Here is a 16,343-nt window from a genome sequence, read left to right on the forward strand (position 1 = left end):
ACGCTGGTCATTCAAACTTGTATTTAGATGCATTTTACTTTAATTACATCAGTATTTTCATAACAAACAATACATGTGCTTAGGGGGGTAAGGGATTCTAGTGGATAGATTTTTGAGTGCTAAAATCCCGCGGGTTAGGGGGCACAAATTACTTGCCTTGCCCCAGGTGCTGACAACCCACGCTACGCCACTGATCAAAGGTTTCAGTTGTGAAACCCCTTTTTCATCCTTTTCCCAACACTATACAGTTTGCATTACATTATCCCTCAGACCATTTTTTTACACTTCTCTGGACTCTTTCTGTCTATCAATATATTTTTGTATGAGAGGCCCCCAGAACTGGACACAGTGATCTAAATGAGGTCTAACTAAAGTACTATAGGAGAATTAGGGCCTCCATCCTCCTTTTGGTGATCCCTCCAGTATGTTGGAGATACAACAGCTTTTAGCTTATTACAGATAGACTGCAGTTCACAAATAGGACAGTAGATGTCGCTAATGCTAAGTGATATGCTATGCATTTTCTATGATGTGTTCTATTTCCTGTACACTGTATTGAACTTGTTGGTTATCTCTTCCTGTCTGTGTTCTTATTACCATGAGAAAGTGACATGTTTGATTCCTGTGTTATGTTCTAATAAAGAAGCCAGCTCCTGTTTACTCCACAATGTCTCATCTGAATGGACTCCGCTGCACCCAGTGATCGCACTCTGCAACAGGTTATGGGCCCAGGATCCGGATAAAGTCTTATGACCAGGCGCAGCCCAGGCAGAACAAAGCCTTGAATGGGAGACAGTGTGACTGATGCGGAAATTGACATAAGGAAGGTTTCCAGTGACATCTCCAATAGACAAGTAAGACTGTTTATATATAAAGGAGGGAAAAATGTCTGGAAACTCAGAACTTAAACTCTCAGTGGCAAAGCTGAACAATGACAATTATCAGCTATGGAAGTTTAAAGTGGAAATGCTATTATCTAGAGATGACTTGTGGGAGGTTACCACCACAGAGAGGCCACAGGACAATAATCAGGACTGGGACAAGAAAAACAGACAGGCACGGGCCACCATAAGCTTACTAGTGGAGGATGATCAGCTCATACATATACGCCATGAGGACACAGCTAAAGGCATGTGGGACATTCTAAATAGAATGCATGAAAGATCCAGTTTAACCACTCTGCAACCGCTCACAGTAATACTACTGCGGCAGAGTGGTTCGTTATCGTCCAGTCACGTAGTATTAACGTGACTGGACTCCTCCCCTTCTGGGCGGCGCTTGCGCGCCGCCGGAGGCTCGCTCCCGCTGTTTTCATTCACAGCGGGAGTCGGGCCAGGGGAGGAGCAGCGGCGATCGCCGCTGCTCTTACCCGATCGTCGGGGATCGAGTCTGGAGATCCGCCCGCTGTGTGTAAACACAGCGGGCGGATCTCCATAGTGACAGGGAGTGACAGATCGGACTGTTCAGCATAGCTGGACATCCGATCTGTCCATGAATCACATAGTCACCTCCCCCCCTACACGTCAGTAAGCACCAGGCATACATTAACCCCTCCCTCTCCAATAAAATTAACCCCTTCCCTGCCAGTGTCATTTTTACAGTAACAGTGCATATATATAGCACTGATTACTGCAGTAATGTCACTGGTACCCCCAAAAGTGTCAAAAATGTCAGTCAGGGGTCCGGTCTGTCCGCCGCAATGTCGCAGTCCCGCAAAAAAAATCGCAGATCGCCGCCATTACGCGTTAAAAAAAAAAACACCAAAAATGACAGAAATCTTTCCCTTTGTTAGTAAACGCAATAACTTTTGCGCAAACCAATCAAAATACGCTTATTGCGATTTTTTTTTTACCAAACATATGTAGCATAAAACAAATTGGCCAAAAACTTTTAAAAAAATTGGTTTTTACATCTTTTTTGGGGGGAATTTCATATAAAAAAATGTGAAAAATATTGTTATTTTTTCAAAATAAACGCTCTTTTTTTGTTTATAGCGCAAAAAGTAAAAATCGCACAGGTGATCAAATACCACCAAAAGAAAGCTCTGTTTGTGGGAAAAAAAGAACGTAAATTTCGTTTGGGTACGGCGTCGCACGACCGCGCAATTGTCAGTTGAAGTCGCACAGCGCCGAATCGCAAAAAGTGGCCTGGACGGAAGACAGCAAAATCCTCCGGTTGTAAAGTGGTTAAACAGCAAGCTGTTTCTACTGCGGAAACTTTACAAAATGAGACTTAGCAGAGATCAGGACATGCAGGCGCATATAAATGCAATGCTGGAAGTGATTGCACAACTCAGATCAATCGGGGAGAATATAACAGACAGCCACGGAGCAGCCATGTTGTTATGCAGTTTGCCCGATACATATACTGCACTGATCAATGCACTGGAGACACGACCTGAGACTGATCTGACGCTAGCATTTGTAAAAACCAGGCTCATAGATGAGTATCAGAGAAGAAAGGAATTAGTGCATGACTCCACAGAAACCGACACCAGAACCACTCTTAAAGCTACAGACGCAAGGTTACACAGGAAAGAGACCAGAGTGTGTTTCAGATGTCACAAACAGGGACACATAAAGAAAGACTGTACGATATGGAAAGCAGAGCAAGGAAGACAGCGTCCATCTTATGCTAAACAAAAGGTGAAAGCCATAATCAACGATCCATGGAAAGGAAACTGGAATGCCACATTTAAAGTGACAGGCAACAATAAATGTCAAGGCTGGTGCATCGATTCGGCGGCAACCAGTCACATGACGAGTGATAGAAGTTTTTTCATAGAACTTGATCTGAACAACAAAGAAACTATTTATCTTGCAGATGGAAGCAAAATACATGCAGAAGGATATGGGCATGGAACCCTTGTATGCCCTGATGATGCGGGACACAATTTAGCCATACCAGTGAAAGATGTGCTTTATGTTCCTAATCTAGAAGGAGGACTCTTATCTGTGAAGCGTCTGACAGCCAGAGGACTCACTGTAAAATTCCAAGGTGACAAGTGTTCAATCCTAAACGGAAACCAAACAGTAGCAAGTGCCAAGCTTAATGATCATCTATATCACCTCGACACAGTGAAGGAAAAGGTGAGACTATGTACACACAAGCACAATGACTGTATACATATATGGCACAGACGTCTAGGTCACAGACACCCAGAATGCATACAGGAACTACAGAGGAGGAATCTGACAAGGGATCTAACAATATCCCCTTGTCCAGTTACTGTTAAATGTGAATGTTTCATTAAATCCAAAGCTACAAGAGCAACACTTCCCAAAGTCAGTCAGAAGAGAGCTTCAAGACCACTTGACTTAGTTCACAGTGACGTGTGTGGTCCCCTAAACCCACCTACACCTGGAGGCAAAAGGTACATAGTGACTTTCATAGACGACTATTCAAGATACACAGTCACCTACCTAATGCAACACAAGAGTGAAGTTTTTGACAAATTACAAGACTATATAATAAAGACCAGTAACAAGTTTCAGAGGAAGCCTCTCATACTTCGGAGTGACAATGGAGGTGAATTCACAGGATATAAGATACAAGAGTACTTAAAACAGAATGGAATAGAACATCAAAAGACAGTCCCATATACACCAGAACAAAATGGAGTAGCTGAAAGAAAGAACAGAACTCTGACTGAAATGATCAGATGTATGCTGACAGACTCTGGACTACCACAAAAATACTGGGGTGAAGCAGCTATGACAGCTACATATTTGCAGAACAGACTTCTTTCCAGAACAATAGAGAAAACTCCATATGAACTTTGGCACAATGAGAAGCCAAATGTAAAACACCTAAGAGTTTTTGGATGCAAAGCATTCATCTACATACCTGAAGAAAAACGCACCAAACTCCAAAACAGAGCATTTGAAGGTATCTTCGTTGGATACAGTGACAATGTCAAAGGTTACAAAATCCTTGATCCCAAAACAGACAAGGTTACCGTTAGCAACAGCATAACTTTTGTTGAAGATTTCAGAGACAATGTAATGACAACAGTAGAAGCAAGAATAGAAGAGAAAACTGACATTGACCAGCCCATCTCTGCAACTTCTGAACAAACAGTTGAAGTGAGTGCAGACTCTACCAGTACTGAAGAGCAGACACAAGAAGGCTCAGACACAAAACCGAGACGTTCAACAAGAGAAAATAAAGGCAAACCACCTGTACGTCTCTCATACAAAGCAAGTACTGCCAGTATCAACGAACCTGCAACCTGGGAAGACATATCTCAACTTTCAGAACAAGAAGCAAGTAAATGGATAAAGGCTGCTGATGAAGAGATAAAATCCATGCATGACACTAAAACATGGACACTTACAGAACTACCACCCGGAAGGAAAGCCATAGGCTGTAAATGGACTTTTAAAGTAAAATACAACGCAGATGGCACAATTGAGCGATACAAAGCAAGGCTAGTAGCCAAGGGCTATTCTCAAAAATACAGAGAGGACTATGACGAGACATTTGCACCAGTAGTTAAGCACACTACAATAAGGACTTTACTGACAATAGCCAGCACAAGGAAAATGCAAGTGAAACATTTTGATGTGAAAACCGCGTTTCTACATGGCGAGCTAACAGAAGAAATTTACATGGAACAGCCATCAGGATTCAAAGATGAACAAAGGCCAGACCTAGTATGCAAACTTCGCAGGAGTATATATGGTCTAAAGCAAGCAGCCAGAGCGTGGAATATAAAAATAAATGAAGTGCTTACACGTGAAAACTTTCTGAGGAGTAAAGCAGACCCCTGCTTATACACAAAGAAATTGGGAGACAGATGGGTCTATATGCTTATTTATGTGGATGATATCCTGATTTGCTTTGAGCAAGAAGGGGATGAAGCAGAAATCCTAGAAAAACTAAATCTTCAACACCAAAGATCTTGGCAACATAAAGAGTTACCTCGGCATCCAGAACGAGAGAGAGGAGGATGGCAGCTTTCTTCTTAACCAAAGACACAAAATACAAGAAATAATTGAAACATTTTGAATGGAAGACGCCAAACCAGTAAAGTCTCCTATGGAAACCAACTACCTAAAGGAGATGAATTGCCAAGATAACCCATTACCTACTAATACTCAATACAGGAAGGCAATAGGGAAATTGCTGTATCTTATCACTGCTACAAGGCCAGACATTGCAGCAACTGTTGGAATCCTATGCAGAAAGGTTTCAATGCCAAGTCAAAAGGACTGGAATGCTGTAAAGCGAATCATTCGCTATCTTAAAGGGACTTCGCACTACAAGTTAAAGTTACCAGCAAGTGATGAAAGCACCTTGACAGGATATGTGGATGCTGACTGGGCAGGAGACACCAGCGACAGGAAATCTACCAGTGGCTACTTATTTTTTCTGTCAGGAGGTGCCATCAGTTGGACTAGTAAAAAGCAACTCTCTGTTTCACTGTCGTCTACTGAAGCAGAATACGTTGCTGCAGCGTAAGCAAGTCAAGAAGTTATATGGCTGAGACAGCTATTAACAGATTTGGGTCTACCACAGTTGGGACCAACAGAAATCTATGAGGACAATCAAGGATGCCTCGCACTTGCGCGCATGGAAGGAGTTAATTCAAGAACCAAGCACATTGATGTGAAGTTCCACTTTCTTAGGGATCTTCAAGAGCAAGGTCTTCTTGAGTTACTTTATTGCCCAACCGAGGATATGACAGCAGATATCCTTACAAAGCCTCTGACCGCTGAAAGACACTCAAGGCTTACAAAGAAGATGGGTTTAGTAGACTAAGCCTTAGCTGTTGAGAAGGGGTGTTGGAGATACAACAGCTTTTAGCTTATTACAGATAGACTGCAGTTCACAAATAGGACAGTAGATGTCGCTAATGCTAAGTGATATGCTATGCATTTTCTATGATGTGTTCTATTTCCTGTACACTGTATTGAACTTGTTGGTTATCTCTTCCTGTCTGTGTTCTTATTACCATGAGAAAGTGACATGTTTGATTCCTGTGTTATGTTCTAATAAAGAAGCCAGTTCCTGTTTACTCCACAATGTCTGATCTGAATGGACTCCGCTGCACCCAGTGATCGCACTCTGCAACACAGTAAAGCAACTTAAAATTATTTTTGCTTTCTCCAATGCCAGGTTACACTGTTTGCTCATCTTCGATCACCAAACTCACTCATCCATGTCTTTATAGACCTTGCTTTGTGCACTGGTCCAAATCATTTGGTCGAGGGGAGATCATGGTGTGGGGCTGTTTTTCAGGGGTTGAGCTTGGCCCCTTAGTTCCAGTGAAGGGAACTCTTAAGGTGTCAGCATACCTAGACATTTTGGACGATTTTATGGTCCCAAATATGTGGGAACAATTTGGGGATGGCCCCTTTCTGTTCCAACATAACTGCACACCAGTGCACAAAGCCAGGTCCATAAAGACATGGATAAGTGAGTTTTAGGTGGAGGGACTTGACTTTTCTGACCTCACAACTGCGCTTCTGGAAGAATGGTCAAACATTCCAATAGACACACTCCTAAACCTTGTGAACAGCCTTCCCAGAAGAGTTGAAGCTGTTATAGCTACAAAGGGTGGGCCAACTCTATATTGAACTCTACGGACTAAGAATGGGATTCCATTAAAGTTCATGTGCGTGTAAAGGCAGGCATCCCAATACTGTAGACAATATAGTGTATCTTGTATCCTTTGTGGCTATCCATGAATATATTTAAATGCAATTTTATGTGTCTGCAGTTTAGCTCTAAAGAAAACTACATATACAGGATACTGCTACAGACATACAGTACTGGGGTTTTTTTTACTGAAGGCAAATGGGCTCTTCATTTTGTAAGGAAAGTTGCACATTGCAAGAAACTTTTCCACATAGCTTAGTGAATGATGTGAAACTCTGCAGAAAACCATCATCCAATCATGTACAAGCAAAAATGCTGTTTTTTTATTTAATTTTTCTTGCACGTTGTTGGGTATTTTTTGCAAAGTGAACCTTCACCAAGCTCTGGGGCAAGTTCCCGTGCAAAGTGAACAGTCTATTTGTCTTTAGTAAATCAACACCACTATGTTAGCATTTTATGATCCGTGGACCCTAGTTTTGGCATACAGTATATCTGTATCAACAACAAACAAAACATTTCCAGTCTATTTAATTGATTTGAATTGATCTGCGATGTCCTAAGTATACTCTCTGTACATTATTCTACTTCAAAAAGTTTCCAATCATTATAAGTATCATTTTATTTGAGGGGATTTGGTTATTACTAGATGTATTGATAAGTTATATTATGTATCAATGGCTGCTCTTGGTTTTCTGTGTTTGTTTCCAAGCACTCACCTTCCTTTGCCATTTAATTCACCCAATCCCTATTTACAGTATTCATTCCTTTGTATTTTAATTTAAGAAGGCATCAAAAAAGTGATTTTTATGAAATACCACTATTAACCACTTAAGGACCGCCTGCGGCATATCTACTGCGGCAGGCAGCCTCTTCTGCGTGAACCGACGTAGCCATACGTCGGTCGCGTGCCTGCTGCTAGGGGGCAAGCGCGCGCCGCCAACGGCGCGATTCCTCCCCCACTCGGCAGCGGGGACTCCGACGCATGGGGCCGGCGGCTCCACTTGCTGCTGGGCACCCGCGATCGTTCCCTGCTGAGAGAGAAAAACGGTCAGCTATTGTAAACACAGCTGACTGTTCTTCTCTCTGGAATGATCACAGAGCAACTGTGATCCTTCTATATAGGATCAGGGGTCTCTGTGAACATTTCAAAAGCCCATCCCCCATACAGTTAGAAACACTCCCCTAGGCTTACATTTAACACCTTGATCACCCATTGTGTTAACCCCTTCCCTGCCAGTGTCATTATTACAGTTACAGTGTATATTTTTTAGCACTGATTACTGTAGCAATGTCATTGGCCCCCCAAAAGTGTAAAAAAATGTCAGTTAGGGGTCCGATCTGTCCGCCGCAATGTCGCAGTCCCACAAAAAATTGCAGATGCCGCCATTACTAGTTAAAAAAAAAAACAATAAAAAGGACATAAATCTTTCCCCTAGTTTGTGGACACGATAACTTTTGCGCAAACCAATAAAAATACGCTTATTGCGATTTTTGTTTACCAAAAATATGTAGCAGAAAACAAATTGGCCTTAAATGTTAAAAAAAATAGATTTTTAATTTTTTTTTTTTCGGGGAATGTTATATAGCAGAATGTGAAAAATATAGTTTTTTTTTCAGAATTGTCACTCTTTTTTTGTTTATAGCTTAAAAAGTAAAAATTGCAGAGGTGATCAAATACCACCAAAAGAAAGCTCTATTTGTGGGAAAAGCCGGACATCAATTTTATTTGAGTACAGCATCACAGGACCGTGCAATTGTCTGGTAAAGTAATGCAGTGCCGAATCGCAAAAAATGGCCTGGTCATTAAGGGGCAAATCCTTCCGGTCCGGAAGTGGTTACAGAGACATTATTGACAGCAACTTAAATTAGGAAATTGCTGCACCTATCCAGGAAACAATTACCTTTCTGAGTTATGTTCAGCAGGAATTCCTTAGAAGTCTGAGGAAGTTCTGTTGGGCGTAACACGTAAAGGTAGAGCCTATGACATCTTCACGCTGATTGACACCTGTCGCTGGCGATTTCTGCAGAGAGGAGTATTCATCTCTGAACATATACTGGTTGAGTATCAGTGGCGGCTGGTGCTCAAAATTTTTGGGGGGGCGCAAAAAGAAAAATGTAATAGGTATTGCTTCGCGCCACAAAACGCAGTAAAAAATTGCGTGACTTTGAAGTCATGGTACAGGCATGGCACAGGTGATGGTATAGGCATGGCATAGGTGATGGTACAGGAGATGGTATAGGCATGGCACAGATATGGTATAGGCATGGCACAGATATGGTATAGGCATGTCACAGGTCATGGTACAGGAGATTGTATATGCCCCCTTTCAATGCAGAGACCAGCGTACATGCCCCCTTTCAATGCAGAGACCAGCGTACATGCCAACTTTCAATGCAGAAACCAGCGTGCGTGCCCCCTTCAATGCAATGAACACTGTGCTGTGCCCCCTTCAATGCAATGAACACTGTGCTGTGCCCCCTTCAATGCAATAAACACTGTGCTGTGCCCCCTTCAATGCAATGAACACTGTGCAGTGACCCCTTCAATGCAATAAACACTGTGCTGTGCCCCCTTCAATGCAATAAACACTGTGCTGTGCCCCCTTCAATGCAATGAACAATGTGCTGTGACCCCTTCAATGCAATAAACACTGTGCTGTCACCCCTTCAATGCAATAAACACTGTGCTGTGACCCCTTCAATGCAATGAACACTGTGCTGTGCCCCCACAATGCAGAGTTCAGCGTGCGTGCCCCCTTCAATGCAACTGTGCTGTGCCCCCTTCAATGCAATGAACACTGTTCCGTGCCCCTATCAATGCAGAGTTCAGCGTGCGAGCCCCTTTCAATGCAGAGCGCCACAGCATTGTCCCCAATCACTGCAGAGCGTCACAGCATTGTCCCCAATCACTGCAGAGCGCCACAGCATTGTCCCCAATGATTGCAGAGTGCCACAGCATTGTACCCCAATGATTGCAGAGTGCCCATAGCATTGTACCCCAATGATTTCAGAGTGCCACAGAATTGTACCCCAATGATTGCAGAGTGCCACAGCATTGTACCCCAATGATTGCAGAGTGCCCACAGCATTGTACCCCAATGATTGCAGAGTGCCACAGAATTGTACCCAAATGTTTGCAGAGTGCCACAGAATTGTACCCAAATGTTTGCAGAGTGCCACAGCATTGTACCCCAATGATTGCAGAGTGCCCACAGCATTGTACCCCAATGATTGCAGAGTGCCACAGTATTGTACCCCAATGATTGCAGAGTGCCACAGAATTGTACCCCAATGATTGCAGAGTGCCACAGCATTGTACCCCAATTATTGCAGAGTGCCACAGAATTGTACCCCAATGATTGCAGAGTGCCACAGCATTGTACCCCAATGATTGCAGAGTGCCCACAGCATTGTACCCCAATGATTGCAGAGTGCCCACAGCATTGTACCCCAATGATTGCAGAGTGCCACAGAATTGTACCCCAATGATTGCAGAGTGCCACAGAATTGTACCCCAATGATTGCAGAGTGCCACAGCATTGTACCCCAATGATTGCAGAGTGCCCACAGCATTGTACCCCAATGATTGCAGAGTGCCACAGAATTGTACCCCAATGAATGCAGAGTGCCACAGAATTGTACCCAAATGTTTGCAGAGTGCCACAGCATTGTACCCCAATGATTGCAGAGTGCCCACAGCATTGTACCCCAATGATTGCAGAGTGCCACAGTATTGTACCCCAATGATTGCAGAGTGCCACAGAATTGTACCCCAATGATTGCAGAGTGCCACAGCATTGTACCCCAATGATTGCAGAGTGCCACAGCATTGTACCCCAATGATTGCAGAGTGCCACAGCATTGTACCCCAATGATTGCAGAGTGCCCACAGCATTGTAACCCAATGATTGCAGAGTGCCCACAGCATTGTACCCCAATGATTGCAGAGTGCCCACAGCATTGTACCCCAATGATTGCAGAGTGCCCACAGCATTGTACCCCAATGATTGCAGAGTGCCACAGAATTGTACCCCAATGATTGCAGAGTGCCACAGCATTGTACCCCAATGATTGCAGAGTGCCCACAGCATTGTACCCCAATGATTGCAGAGTGCCATAGAATTGTACCCCAATGATTGCAGAGTGCCCACAGCATTGTACCCCAATGATTGCAGAGTGCCACAGAATTGTACCCCAATGATTGCAGAGTGCCACAGAATTGTACCCCAATGATTGCAGAGTGCCACAGAATTGTACCCCAATGATTGCAGAGTACCCACAGCATTGTACCCCAATGATTGCAGAGTGCCACAGCATTGTACCCCAATGATTGCAGAGTGCCACAGAATTGTACCCCAATGATTGCAGAGTGCCACAGCATCGTACCCCAATGATTGCAGAGTGCCACAGCATTGTCCCCCAATCAATGCAGAGATCAGCGTGCGTGCTCCCTTCAATTTAATGCACTTACCTGGCGGCGGCGGGTTCTCCCCTCCTCGATCCAGTTCGTCCTCTTCTGCGGCGGCGGCGGGAAGGTGAGCGGCTTCTCCCTCGTTCTCCGAGCGGCGGTGACGGTGAGTGACTGACGCACGCACCGGCACCGCCCCCATTGTGACGTCGCGATCGGATGTCCTGGATGATGATTGGTCCAGGCTGTAGACTGGACCAATCACAGCCAGGACATCACGAAGGTGGGGGTGGCCAGGCGCTCTTTCCTGCGCCCAGGTTACGCCCCCAGAAGGCAGCCAATGGGCGCCTTTCTGGGTCGTAAACCCCACCCCCCTTTAGCCACCACATAGGACGGTCAGGCCGATGAACCAAATTTTTTTTTCCTAACTTTATTGTTCTTTTTTGTCATTTTTTTTCCTTTTTTTAAGGGGGGCGGCGCCCTGGCGCCCCCTATGCACGGGCCGCCACTGTTGAGTATAGCGCTGGGTCTTCTGTTCGCTGGATGCTTTATTAGGTTTTTCTTGCACTGCATGTTTTACCTTCTTAGTTGTACTTTAAGTGACTGCCAGCAGTGAACACTATTATGAGGTTTTGCTTTTTTTCATGAATGGCTTACCACTGGAAGTATTGTAAAATTAACCCTTTAATGCCATATTTGTTACTACAGCTGAACCTGGCTGTGGAAGTTGTTAAATTGGTTCTAAAGTCTCAAGGTTTTTTTTACCTTAATGCATTCTATACATCAAGGTAAAAAACGTTCTGTGTCACAGACTCGCCTCCTCAAACCCCCTTATAGTTACCTGAACCCCATCGTGATCCAGCACTGTGCATGAGAGCTGTGGCTCTTCTGGCTTTGCCCCGCCTCCCTGGGCCGATTGATATCAGCTCCTGTCAATCAACTCCAGTGACGCGGGAGCAGGGGGCGGGGGTTGGGCTGTCAATGGACGCAGCAGCGAGGCATGGGAATCGGTTTCTAATATGGGGGATCCAGCAAAAGAGGAGGAGTTAAGAGCATCAGCGAGGGAACCTGGAAGAGGAGGATCGGGGCTAAACTCTGCAATTCTTTTGCACAGTGCAGTTAAGTATAGACATAACAAGTAAAAAAAAGTGCAGCGCTAATGTGAAATAAACAAGATTAAATGTTCATATATAGGATGAAATGGCCTTGAAAAGACTCATCCATAAGAAATTCCTAAAGAAAAAATTCCTACAGATAAAAAAGGAAACAATCCCACAAAGTCCCAGTGCCAGAATGCACAACTGGGCCAGTCCAACAGACACAGTAATCTGTGTTAAACAGACCCAGGTGAGTCTAATTAACTTCAATATCCTGAGGATAAGTGTGAAGACAAAAAATTATATGTATATAAAAAGGCCAAGCAAGTCTGTGATGAATTGAAGAAAATAGGAATATCTTGATTTTCGTTATGGTGGTAGATGAGTGCGCTTACCAGAGCAAATGTACTTACAATACCCTACGGTATGCAAGACAATTGAGCCAAAAGATGGATGTAGAAATAAATTTGAAGAGGGTATCCTCAGGCCTTATATCCTGGATGTGCAATCTTCCGGAGACGAAAGATAAGGAATCCCTCATCCAGATCAGGTTGTTGTATACAGGAAAAGAAAAAATCTAATAGTGTGATACCGCCAACAACAGTGTATCACATACAGTGGTGAATCCCTCAGACACCAGGTAAAAGTGTAGAGACCATTCACAAAAAATTAATGAACCCAGGTGAAGTGCAATAATTATAACAAGCCATCACCAGGTGTGAAAATATATGCAATTACCAGAGTTAATAGATGACATGAGGATGTAATAGCCAAACAGAAATATTTGTCCAGAGGAGATGTTGTACCCTCCAACAAATCTTTACGCCTTAGAATCCCAACACCATCACCGTGGGAAAGATACCTTGTATATGTGCTTACCAGATAGTATGAGCCTATACTACTATATAGCAAATAGGCTAGATAGTTTTTAGATACCATTCACATGTAACTGATTGTAGATCCGTGAATAGGAAAAATCCATCACCAAGATAAACTAAAAACTAAATACTCGTACCAACAGAAATAGACCTATGTTACCATACAGCAGACAGGTCAATCAGACATAGCATGTAAAAACAATGATTCCTCTGAGTAGCTGTTCTTATGGGATGTGTAGAGAATCTCACAGATAAAATTGGATATAGAATGATGAACTCCGCATTCAATGCCCATGTAAGTAAACCAAATAGAGGTACATAGTGTAAAACCGCTTTGATAGGTTTTATTTATAAAAAGACATGTACTTACAGACGTCCATAAGTAAACAGCATAAAAGATCAAAACAGGCCAATATGATGTATCCTGATGCGTTTCGTTTCATAAAACATTCTCAAAGGATGTAGCCCGGCTACTCAGAGGAATCATTGTTTTTACCTGCTATGTCTGATTGACCCCCTTAAGTTAATACTTTGTAGCGCCACCTTTTGCTGCGATTACAGCTGTAAGTCGCTTGGGGTATGTCTCTATCAGTTTTGCACATCGAGAGACTGAAATTTTTGCCCATTCCTCCTTGCAAAACAGCTCGAGCTCAGTGAGGTTGGATGGAGAGTGTTTGTGAACAGCAGTTTTCAGTTCTTTTCACAGATTCTCGATTGGATTCAGGTCTGGACTTTGACTTGGCCATTCTAACACCTGGATATATTTATTTGTGAACCATTCCATTGTAGATTTTGTTTTATGTTTTGGATCATTGTCTTGTTGGAAGACAAATCTCCGTCCCAGTCTCAGGTCTTTTGCAGACTCCATCAGGTTTTCTTCCAGAATGGTCCTGTATTTGGCTCCATCTATCTTCCCATCAATTTTAACCATCTTCCCTGTCCCTACTGAAGAAAAGCAGGCCCAAACCATGATGCTGCCACCACCATGTTTGACAGTGGTGATGGTGTGTTCAGGGTGATCAGCTGTGTTGCTTTTACGCCAAACATAACGTTTTGCATTGTTGCCAAAAAGTTTGATTTTGGTTTCATCTGACCAGAGCACCTTCTTCCACATGTTTGGTGTGTCTCCCAAGTGGCTTGTGGCAAACTTTAAACTACACTTTTTATGGATATCTTTAAGAAATTGCTTTCTTCTTGCCACATAAAGGCCAGATTTGTGCAGTATACGACTGATTGTTGTCCTATGGACAGAGTCTCCCACCTCAGCTGTAGATCTCTGCAATTCATCCAGAGTGATCATTGGCCTCTTGGCTGCATCTCTGATCAGTCTTCTCCTTGTATGAGCTGAAAGTTTAGAGGGACGGCCAGGTCTTCGTAGATTTGCAGTGGTCTGATACTCCTTCCATTTCAATATTATCGCTTGCACAGTGCTCCTTGGGATGTTTAAAGCTTGGGAAATCTTTTTGTATCCAAATCCTGCTTTAAACTTCTCCACAACAGTATCTCGGACCTGCCTGGTGTGTTCCTTGTTCTTCATGATGCTCTCTGACCTCTGAGACTATCACAGTGCAGGTGCATTTATACGGAGACTTGATTACTAACAGGTGGATTCTATTTATCATCATTAGTCATTTAGGTCAACATTGGATCATTCAGAGTTCCTCACTGAACTTCTGGAAAGAGTTTGCTGCACTGAAAGTAAAGGGGCTGAATAATTTTGCACGCCCAATTTTTCAGTTTTTTATTTGTTAACAAAGTTTGAAATATCCAATAAATTTCATTCCACTTCATGATTGTGTCCCACTTGTTGATTCTTCAAAAAAATTACAGTTTTATATCTTTATGTTTGAAGCCTGAAATGTGGCAAAGGTCGAAAAGTTCAAGGGGGCCGAATACTTTCGAAATGCACTGCAAGATGTTCTGTAGTTAACTTAGCTGAATTGGGCTGATACCATTGGTTGAGATAACCCTTTAGCGTGCAGAGGACACAGGAAAGCACTGGATTTCTGGCCAGATCAACAGACATTTTTTGCTCTTAATAAACAGGTACAGTATAAAAAAATGCTTCTAATTGCGTATTTAAAGCGGTAGTAAACTATGGCTATTGTAAAAAGAAAAAAAAAAAAAAAAAAACACCTGCAAGGCAATAGCATAATGTGTTACTAGCACATTATAAAAATACTCACCTGGAACTAAGCCCTCCAGCACTGTGCTATCACCGCTGAAGGGGCTGACATCTTCCCCCAGTATTTTTTCGGCACTCTGGCCATGTGATTGGCCGGAGCCACGATGACGTCACTCCTACACATGCGTGCAGGAGCCCTCGGCTCCAGCATGAAGCTCTGAAGGGCCAGCAAGGTATGCCGGACCTTCAGAGCACATGTGCCGATGATGCTACTCGCTGCATCCAGGGCACCAGGAGACATTTATTTTACCTACAAGTAAGCCCTATAATAGGCTTACCTGTAGGTAAAAATGATGAAGGGGGGTTTACTACCACTTTAACAGACCAAAAGTGAGCACATAAGAAAAGTTTTATTGTTAGGGTTTACTTACACTAAGTAAAGGAACACTATAACTACACTAGATAGTATACCAAGTCACAGGGCTTATGCCCACCATCAAGAAGTTCAGGTAAGATGGATACAAGTTTATACATCTACTGTACCATATTTTTTTCTACTGAATATTTTTTTTCTTCTGATCATTTTTTACCACCTGCACAAAATGTGTGACATTATTCTTTGCAAAGTATTGTTACATATTTATTTTTTTGGTATTGTTTTTAATGGCTTCTTTTAAATTACATTAAACATGATAATTGTTTAAAAAAAAATAATTAAAGAACTGTGAATTTTTTTATATATCCAGAGTCATACAGTAAATGATTTTTATAATTACAATGTTGCCATACTTAATGTATAGCTTTAATTATTTTTTTGGTGTGAAGGTACTGTTTATCTGTGGCATATATAAGCCATGCTGTTACATGACAATGGCGGGTACCCAACATCACCTTGCAATGTGAACAGACTGGGTGAAGCCTGTGCAAGCGGCTAGAACATCAGCTTGTCATCATGTACTTTTTATGAGTTTTTTTTACTATTAATTAGCCTAGGTTTGTACTGTAATATTAAAGACAGCATGCGTGTAGCCAAGAAGAAATCCTGCTCCCCCATGTGTCTGGGATGGGAAACACCACTACGGTAGTCACAGGGTTCTGCCTAGTAGCAAATGAACAAAGGTCTTCTCTTGCAACTTATGAAATAAACATGGGCATAGCCACTGGAGGGGAGCTTCATCCTCCAGGGAAAGCCATGCAGTCCATACGCTGGATTCTCTTGGTTCCCTGTACAC

Source organism: Pelophylax lessonae (genome assembly GCF_965119305.1).
Source record: "Pelophylax lessonae genome assembly, chromosome: 11".
Taxonomy (NCBI): Eukaryota; Metazoa; Chordata; class Amphibia; order Anura; family Ranidae; genus Pelophylax; species Pelophylax lessonae.